Raw genomic sequence first — 10,464 nt, 5'->3', positions numbered from 1 at the left:
AGGCAAAAGAAGCATAGTGGAAGACGCAGTGCGAGGATATGGAAAGTCTGCAGAGGAAGGGTGAAATCGGTGCGCTGTACAGCAAAGTTAAATCGTTATCGGGAAGTAAGAAAGGAAGAGCTATGCTAACAGTTAGAGATAAGGCGGGTAAGGTAATAGTTGACGCAGGAAACATCCAAGAGAGATGGAAGGAGTATATAGAAGAACTGTATGATAAAGAACTCAGACCAACAAAGTTAGACATTGAAAAAGAAAATGACGTAGAGGAGGACAGCTTAGGTCCAGGCATACTAGACAATGAGATAGAAAGGGCATTAAGGGAGATGAAACGAAATAAGGTCGTGGGGGTGGATAATATGCCCGCGGAACTATTGAAATGTTCAGGGAAATGTGGGGGGAAGAGGCTATATGGGCTGATACGTAGTATCTAGGAAGAAGGAATGTGGCCGGAAGACTTGGTGAGATCAGTTTTAGTTCCTATTCCGAAAAAGGTAAAGGCCACGTCATGTGAGGACTATAGGACAATTAGTTTGATATCCCACGCAGCTAAAGTTGTTCTCAGGATCATAAACAAAAGGATAGAGAGTAGGGCAAATGATTACTTAGGGGATGATCAGTTTGGTTTTAGGAAGGGGAGAGGTACGCGTGATGCCATTGCAGTAATGAGATTATTAATCGAGAGGAATATAGAACACAACCAGGAGGTATTTGCCTGTTTCGTAGATTTCGAAAAAGCGTTTGATAGGGTGAATTGGGAAAAACTAATGAGTATATTGCAGAAAATAGGAATAGATTGGAGGGAAAGGAGGCTAATCCACAACCTGTACATGTCTCAGACTGCTCAGGTGCGGGTGGGAAACGGGCAGTCAGGATGGGCAGTGTTAGGAAGGGGTGTAAGGCAGGGTTGCCCATTATCACCGTTGCTGTTCAACCTGTATGCAGAGGAAATGATTAAAGAGGCATGGGAAGAACTAGAGGTAGGAATGAAAGTGGGCGGGGAATTCGTAAAATCAGTTAGGTTTGCTGATGACCAAGCTTTAGTTTGTCAGTCAGCCAAGGGGCTGCAAGCATTGCTGAGTGAATTGGAAATTCAGTGCGACAGGTATGGGATGAGAATCAATATTAATAAAACAAAGGTTATGCGATTTTCTAGAAAGAAAAAGGCCAAGCTTAACATTAAAATAGGAGGGCAAAAACTAGAGCAGGTAGAGCAGTTTACGAGGGGATCGAGATGGTGCGGGGGCTAACGTACTGGCTTCCCACCCTGAGGGCGCGGGTTCAAATCCCGGCGGTGTTGAATATTTTTCAGAGGTATCTCGATCCCTACTTGAGGTGCTTTGTGGAGGGCACTTTGAGTGAGTACGCCGTCCGTCGGATGGGACGTTAAGCCGCGGACCCCTTGGCGCCTTTCGTAAAGAGTAGGCTAATGCCGACGCCGGGTTTCTCTCCACCCTTCATCCTTTCCTGTCCTTCCCCTATGGCGCAAATGACCTTAGCTGTCGGTCGCCTCCCCTCAAAACTACTACTACTGCATACGAGAGGAGCTGTAGTGGTTAAAAAATCTATCGACACAGTAAAAAATGAATGATTACTTCCAAGATCGGGTGAAGAGAGAAGCCAATGGAGTACGATTACAAGTGTAAAACTGCTAATAATTGATTCCAATGGACCCTTTGCTTCGATTCAAAGTCCATGGAAGTCACTAAAAGTTGTGTTGATTGTTGTGTGATTGAAATAATGCTTCTTGAAATTTAAGTCCTGGAAATGATGAACGAAGACTAAAACTAAGGTCAGCGACCTTACTAGGTTGGGGTGATTGTAATGCAAGAATACGAAAAAACGCTATGGAGCAAATGGAATTGTTTTGCAGCAAATTCACTAACGATGAAATAGGTAAGATGGACGTAGGAAGCAGAATAGCATTAACGAAGAAGGGTTTCTATCTGAAGAAGGAACTGATTACGGCAAATAGTATAATAAACACTACATTAGCAATAAGGCAACGATAAATGAAAAGTTTATACTCGTACATGCATTCGAATTTCCTGCAGATGCGAGATTTGTACGATGTCCCTACGCAAACGAATGATTTTTCATAAATAAGTTCTGATTATCGAGGTCTTTTATGATCGAACTAGCAACTATATGTTCAATAACCTTACACGAAATTAATGTGAGGGAAACAGGTCTCTTGAATTGCTCGGTTCCTCCTTTGTCTCCGGTTTTAAATATTGGTGTCACATTAGCCGTATTCCAATGTCTGGGAACCTTGTGATCTACCAACCACCTCTTATATATTATTTCAAGTACCGTGAAATTCCGAAGCTAGACCCTGAAATATGCGAGAGGGTATTTCATCGGGCCTGGAGAATTTATTAGACTTAATACTTTTCAGCGAACGTTCTATTCCATTATAGGAATTTTCAACTTTGGGTATCGGTTGGCCGGCAAAATTTGGTAAGATATCGAAGGTATTCTGTGAGATAATAGTGAAGACGCTTAGAAAGAAGGAATTTAATAAGTTAGCCTTTCCCAAACTTCTGGTTACTCTTAAATTGTTATGAGTAGCGAGAAAGTATCACGGGTATGCTGGAGGAATTGAGTTGGGAGTACCCAAATTCACCAAGATAGCAGGCAAGACATGTCAAACTTTTAGAATAGTTCAGTGAACCTAAGTTTTCTAGCAATACTGAAAGAATTATTATGGCATCAAATTATGGCACCATATTATATTGGTTGAATTGACCACGTGGATGAAATAAGAGAGCTGTACACCGTCACAGATAGATTCAAACCCTCGTTCTCCCATCAAAATATACGCAATCATAACGAAATCAAACACCAGAGCTGTAAACAAGGCATACGTACAAGAGAGTTTATTCCTATGAGCCAACATGCATTCGAGTTTTCACGCATGTATGCACCAATATTCCTGCATGCATGGCTGGTGACCTAATACCCCCACCACACCCCCTTCTGGCAACCTCCAGGGTAATTTGTATATGTGGATTCTCGGATTGATGATCAACGATGATGATGATGACCTAAAAGCTAAGAGGTACGATTTTCTGGTCAATTATAACTCCATGAGAATTAGAATGGTGGCCTAAAATAGAAGTATCTGTCCTCCCCTCTCTTTGCCCTGTTATAATGTGTGGATTCCAAAAGCCTCTAAGGGTTGAGTCCGGGATGGACCCGACCCTCACGCCATCAAAACCAAGCTTCGGGGTAGGTTGATTATACCCCTCTGGAAGATGGCTTTGGAGAGTTGCCGCAAATATATCTTAAGATTGATAGCCCACTGATGATTTTTACCGACCTTCCACCGGTGCTGTCGAGCTGGGAAACCGTGACCGAAAGTCGTCGGGCATAATGTCCCCGATCCCGTTAATTACACCTGGCTAAGCCGGTCGGTCTGAGACTGCCTTTGACGCAAAAAGATCGAGTGTCGGGCGACGCGTTGGACTGCTCCCTCCCTCGAGGACACCGCCGCCTTGTCTCAGCGATACGTGCCCCCATCCGGAAGCTCATTATCACCGGGCCACACCTCCGATCCGCGAACCTCTCCCACCCCTCCTCCTCCTCCTACCCCCACCCGCCACAGCATTTACGTCACGAGGGAGAACTTTAAAAAAAATTGAGTTTTTGAAAAAAAGGGTTTGGTGTACTGTGGGAGGGGAAAAAAATGGGGACACGACGCAAACATAATTCTCCCGCTGGGTGGATTAAAACAAAAAATAATTTTTTTTACCCCCTCCCACTTCCCATCCCTTCACCCTCCTACGTCAAATACCCCTTCTTACCCACACAAACACACACACACATAAAAACATACCCTCTCCTTCTCCACACACACCACCTTCTACGGGGGTGGCAGAATACAGGGGCAGGAGGAAGGGTTGAGTTGGGGGGAGGAGAATGTTGAAGAGGGTTGGAGGTCATGCTAGGAGGGAGGGGGAGGGCGAAGAGAGTGCGCTGACGCGAGGGAGGCAGGGGGTGGAATGGCCTTGGAGGAAATCCGTGCTGGCGAGGGTAGAAAGAGGAGGGTAGGAGATCAGGGGACGCAAGGGTGGAATTAAAGACCCCCACGACAACGGTGTGAGATTCAAGTCGCGAATTTAGGAATGACGATGTAAGCCCGTCGGCATATTTTTTTAATTGAAAAAAACCAGGACCGGCGGTTAAAAATCACCTGTGGTCTTCATCTGAAAAGTTTTTCATGCAGGAGAATAGCACTAAATATCAATTCCCATGTAAAATTTGCCTATTCGGCCACGAAAAGGGATAAAATTAGAGAATTCGGCCGTTGCGTTTTTGGAAACATTGGTGAGACTTTTGAGATGTAGGTGTGGAGGAGAATTGAAAAAATAAAGAGAGGTGAGAAGGGAAAACAAAAGAAGAGGAGCGAAAGAATTGCGTGAGATAGTAACGCGACGATAACTTGTAACGGAGTCATCCGGTAACAAGCATTAAGATGCAACTATTTCAAAATGTGAATATCATTTTCGAAATTCAAATCAATTTCAACTTCACTCAGGGGTTTTACCGTTTGCATTGGTTGCATTTCAATGCTCATTGACGGATAAAAATAATACCAATAATAACAATAATGTGTGATTAGTCCGAAGATTCGTTGCATATTCATACATACACAAATATAATATATATATATATATATATATATATATATATATATATATATATATGTGTGTGTGTGTGTGTGTGTATGTATATATATATATAATATAGGACACTCACATAGTAGATTGTTTGAGCTTTCGGCCTTCTTCAAGTAATATATATATATATATATATATATACACATATATATGTATGTATATATGTATATGTATATATACATTTATATATATATATATATATATATATATTTATATATAATGTATAATACTTAGCAATAGTGGACACAGATAAAAACAGAAACGCCAAAAAAGAGACTCAATATTTTTCGGTGGTCGTGGCCCCCTTTATCAAGGAGTCCCTCTCTTCCTCGATAAAGGTGGCCACGACCACCGAAAATTCGAAAAATAGTGAGCTCTTTTTTGTGTGTTTCTGTTTTTGTCTGTTTCCACAATTCCTAAGTGTTATACATTATTATTCACGTCCGTGAGACTTTCAAAAAGTGCTATATATATATATATATATATATATATATATATATATATATATATATATATATATATATATATATATATATATATAAACCAAGCTGTGTGATTTTTCGGGTACCAGGTCTTCCTGGGAAACCATAACCGGCAAAGGGAAAGGAACTGGCCCCCCTACCCTGATGTGTGAAAATTCACACATCAGGGTAGGGCTTAGTACTGGGTGATCTCTACCATCACCTACTAAACCGACCTTCGGGTTGATTACTGTGTTTATGGTTTGTATATATATATATATATATATATATATATATATATATATATATATATGCTATCGTAGACGTAACACGGAAGTGCCGAATAGTACAATACACAGTAACACACAATATAGAAACACAAAAAAAGAAGAACACTCACACGTATTTTCTTGATATTTCGACGGAAACAATCCGTCTTCATCTGAAGATATAGAAGTTATGATGATTACTTGTATGTATGTAATGTATGTATTTAATGATGTACTCGTATGTATGAAGTATAATAATTACTTCTATATCTTCAGATGAAGACGGATTGTTTCCGTCGAAATATCAAGAAAATATGTGTGTTCTTCTTTTTTTGTGTTTCTATATTGTGTGTTACTGTGTATTGTACTATATATATATGCATATACATATATTCATGTGTATATATATATATATATATATTTATAATTATAATGCACTTGAAATAAATAGTTTATTGGATTTTGTGGATTTCGAATATTTGGCATAAGGTTATTCTTGGCTTAGAAGAACAGTTGCACCTTCAAACTGTTGCCACATCCAATTAATTGTTCATGTGCCCGATATCACAATTTCGGATAGACTGCCGTATATGAAATGAGGACAGAAAAATATCGATGAATGAGAAAAATATTTGTTGGAATCATCCACCGACGCTTAAGAGATAGATCTATGTTAAGTTGATCGTAAATATTCTCTGTCACTTTTAATTTTCTATAGGCACAATAAATCACTACAGTTATCCAGAGTCAATAATTTTTCGCTTGTGAAACGGCCCAACGGCGCACTATATCCGAGCAAAATGTTTTAATGGGATCATGAATTGCAGCAACGAATCAAACCAACTCCCTTCACATTTCAATTTTCACGTCTACTTTTCCAGAAATTGAAACAGAATTAAGGAAATTAGCTATGGAAGTAATGAGTTAAGTTGAATGTAAACTATTTTTTAACTATAACGTTAAAAGTTTATTCCCGATAAAATTAAGTCGGTAAAATAATAGTTAGGGGTTCTAATATATGGACATTAACTATTATGCAAAATCATACTCGTGATTTTTAACATCACGTTTATTTCGCCCGATACGTTCCAAAGAATATGCATTATCCTCAGGTAAAAAACTCTAGGTACATACAGGGTCCACTGTAAAAGTAAAGCGCATTCTCTGGGAAAAATAAATTTATCGATCGTACTTGTACAAATGCTTAAAAGTCTTCAAAATACTCTCTCTCCCCTTGCATCAATATGCACACTTGCGGAGACGTGTCTGCCACGCCTGGAAGGCACCCTGAAACTCCTCGACGGGAATGTCTCTCCAGAATGTTGAAACATGCTTTTGGTTGTTTTCCACGGTCTACCAATGCTTTCATTTTAGTTCTTTCTTCGCTCGGGGAAACAAAAAAAAAGTCGTACGGAGCCAAGTCGAGACTGCAAGGGGGATAGGGAACCACCGGGGTAGTGGTCGGGGCGGGGAAGTTGATAACGATGAAGGACGTGTGGCTAGGGGCATTGTCATGGTAGAGCATGACCGTGTCTTTGATATCAGCCCTCACGCGCGCGACCCGGCGTTTCAATCTCCTGAGCACCTCCAGGAAAAAAAAGGCAGAGTCAAAATGGAAGATTCCTCGGACGTGAAAGAAGACAATGAGCATCGTTTTGATGCGAATCTTGCTCTTACGTACTTTCTTGGGGCGGGGGGATGAATTTGTGTGCCACTTGCTGCTCTGTCTTTTCGATTATGTGACATACTCGAACATCCAGGATTCTTCACCGGTTACGACAGAGTTTTTAAAGTCCAGCTCATTTAGAATCAAATCCAACAATTCTTCACACCGCGCAACTCGAAGTTCTTTCTGGTCTTCCGTCAACACTTTCAGCACAAGCTTCGCGCAGACCTTGCGTACTTCTAGACCCTCGATCACCATCCCATATACCGTAAATTTGGCCATTAGTAGGGTATCAGCAATTTGCTGAATGCTCTATCGACGGTCGGAACGCAAAATTTCGCGCACACGATTCACATTTTCGTCGGTTCTGGCCGTTGATGGGCATCCAGAACGGGGTTCGTCGAACGGGGAACCTCCTCCCGACCCTCCTTGAACGCCTCGTGCCATCTCCCGGACGGTGACCTTGAAGTGCAATCGTCCTTGAAGGCCTCTTGAAGCATCTGGAGTGTTTCGGTTGCATTCTTTCCAATCTGCACGCAAAACTTGATGGCGTATCGCTGTTCAAGCGAACGCTCCATCGCGTGTTACAAAGGTCAAAAACACACTTCACGCGGAGGCACGTCTTTCCGCTAAGACTGCTTATAGGACCAACTGCGTTGAAAGAGCAGTTCTACCCCATTTCCCTAATAATTTTCCTGCGCTGCAATAGATAGTCACGTCACAATAAAATCATTTGCATTGCTTTCATAATAGAGCATGTAAGTATTGTACTATAATAAATTGCTATGGGAAATTACGATTTTCTTCTTCTGCATAAGTCCGTCTTTTTAAGTTTAAAGTCTACGACTTTTTTTAAGTTTACCCCTTTTCGTCTAAGAAATCACCTGACGATGGGATGCATATCGTACGTTTTAAGTTTTTTCCAAGTAAATAAACGCGTTATCTTAATGAGTAAACAGATAACGGAGTTTATTCTTCTTTCCTAAGGTATTAGGATTTAAGCTTGCAGCAGCCTTCTTCAGTAATATTCTTTCCATCTTTTTTGAAGACGTCCCAGAGATATTCTGCCACGCGTTCTATGTTACCATATTTGCATTGGGTATTTATAATGCATTCATTCGTTATCGTGTTCTTTCCATCTATTTATGCACTCTCGTTTCGTTTTTCCAATATCCTATACCTCATATTCTTCTTTATTTGGCTGTCAATTCGTTCACAGGCAGCAGCACTTCTTAAGAATTTCATTTCAATTGTTTTTCATCTTTGTTCATTTGCTTTTGCAATCTCTTAGTCTTTGCTGGCGAATATTCCACCTGGAATTACCATCGTTTTATATTAATCTACCAAGGTGTCGAATCTCAACTTATTATTTAAAGTTCGCTGTGCCGTTAACGTAGTTGATTCTGGCAATTCTCTTGCGTTTTTCTATTCCACGGAAATATTATAACGTTAATCCAATAAAGTTAAAGGATGTAACTTACTCCATCACTGATTTTTCAGAATTATTTTCTACCTGACTGGTTCTTAGCCTTCGAAAGCCTATTCTACTTTTGTCTTCTTGGTTCAGATCTTAAAATACAGGTATGTAGAATCTTGAGAAGTCCCATAGCGGCCTCTTGGAGGACGTTTTCGTCGCAGGCAATCAGCGCTAGATAATCTGCAAAGGGTAACCTAGGTATATATTTTGAGCTATTAAGATTAAAGACAAAAATTAATTTAGGTAACATTTAATTTTAAGAGATACTCGACACATTAACATTTTTCAAACTCGTGGTATTAATTTTGTGTTTTGGTGTTATCATTAAAGCCTCTCCCGAAACTCGGTACTGTCTTACGTACTCCATTATTTATCATTGGTCGTGACCCAAATAATGCGGACTAATACTGTCTAATCGTAGCCGACTTAACCTCATGCTATTCCATGGTTATAAGTAAAAGATACTAAGTAATTTTCCACACAATTATATATCGTGGAGTGCTGTTTCAAATCTACTAAATTTTCAAAAGGAATTTTTTTGTCTTGAAAATGACTTGATAAAACTGAAACCGCGGTCGATGTTACGAGAATAAATAATAAATAAATACTCAGTGTCCGTTATTTACGATTGAACAGTGCTTACCGTCCACCAATCACTTTCAATGCCATCATTCATCATTCTTAAGAAATAGATGTCGCCTAGATCTATTTTATCGTTCGCATTGTTAATCAATAGGCATTGCGTCTATAATCAGTTCAGTACGTCACGGTTAATAAAAAATGGCTTGACTTGTTTGTCCTTGGTTCCTGCTCGTATTTCTTTCAAGTGAAGTGAAAGAAATACGAACTTCTTTGTTAAGTCTTTCTTCCATTCTCCAAGTTATCTTCCGTAGTTTTTTGTAATGACATTGCATCTTCTTCTTCCTGGCTCTATTCCAATTTCAGTCGGGGATAGAAAGCTCAGCCTGGCAGTTCCTTGAATTATTTCTTAAACAAAAAGGATGACCAGCCTAATTCATTTGATCAGTATTATTTCCAATTGATCCGTGTTCCTTATGCTGGGGTAACTGGCAGTTATGGTGGAAATGAAGATATTCAATAGTAAATTCTCTCTCCATTGCAATTGCGACTAAAAAAGTTCACATTGAATTACCTTTCACGTCGCTTGATGAAAATATAATGCTGTGTTCTTAGTTGAATTCCTGATTTCTTAAGTTCATTATTTTATATTGAGGTTAGGTGAAAGAGTTAAAACTATTCGAGATACAAGTCTAAGATTTATTTGAAACTTTAAATTAGAACTGAAAACAAATGTATGAAATCTTCGTGCGGTAAAAATATGTTCCCATGCCGGGAATCGAACCCGGGCCACCTGGGTGAAAGCCAGGTATCCTAGCCACTAGACCACATGGGATATTGCCATTAAACGCCATTAGCATTAGTTAAAACGGCGACTGGTTAAATTCATATATGAATACAGGAAAGCTTCCACATAGGCTGTAAATATATGTATTTACTAAAATTCCGCGGAAAACAAAAAATATATAAACCATTTTTTTCTATGCTTATATTTTACAGTTATGTTTCTTTGTAGCTACGTTTGCCATTATTTCTTTCTGACAAGTTTAGATTTCTTTAATTAATCATCCTCTGAGAGTTAAAATCGTTATTGCTCTGAATTCATTCGTATCTCGTCTATCTGTCTCTAAGTCTATCGCCTTCCATATCATGTCTTCAAAATATATTATTCCTGCGTAATTGCGTGAGGCACTTCCCTCGGTCTCCCCCTATCTATCGTACTCAATCAACCATTCTCTCCAACATATTTTACATGACTTTCAATACACTCGATGGTATCAGGCTTGGCTACGTGGAAAAACACTATACGCAGAAGAATATTTGGTATTTTCCA

The 10,464-nt window shown here is 39.7% G+C and overlaps 1 non-coding gene across 1 annotated transcript; it reads right to left on the bottom strand.

Annotated features, from left to right (window-relative positions):
- Positions 1-9,894: 9,894 nt before the first annotated feature.
- Positions 9,895-9,966, bottom strand: TRNAE-UUC (transfer RNA glutamic acid (anticodon UUC)). The gene has a single exon. It is a non-coding gene; the product is annotated as a tRNA-Glu (tRNA).
- Positions 9,967-10,464: the final 498 nt, after the last annotated feature.

Source organism: Hetaerina americana, unplaced genomic scaffold, assembly GCF_022747635.1.
Source record: "Hetaerina americana unplaced genomic scaffold, ioHetAmer1.1.p SCAF_2, whole genome shotgun sequence".
NCBI classification, from domain to species: Eukaryota; Metazoa; Arthropoda; class Insecta; order Odonata; family Calopterygidae; genus Hetaerina; species Hetaerina americana.
The sequence above is the reverse complement of the archived record's forward strand: the minus strand, read 5'-3'. Positions and strand labels throughout refer to the sequence as shown.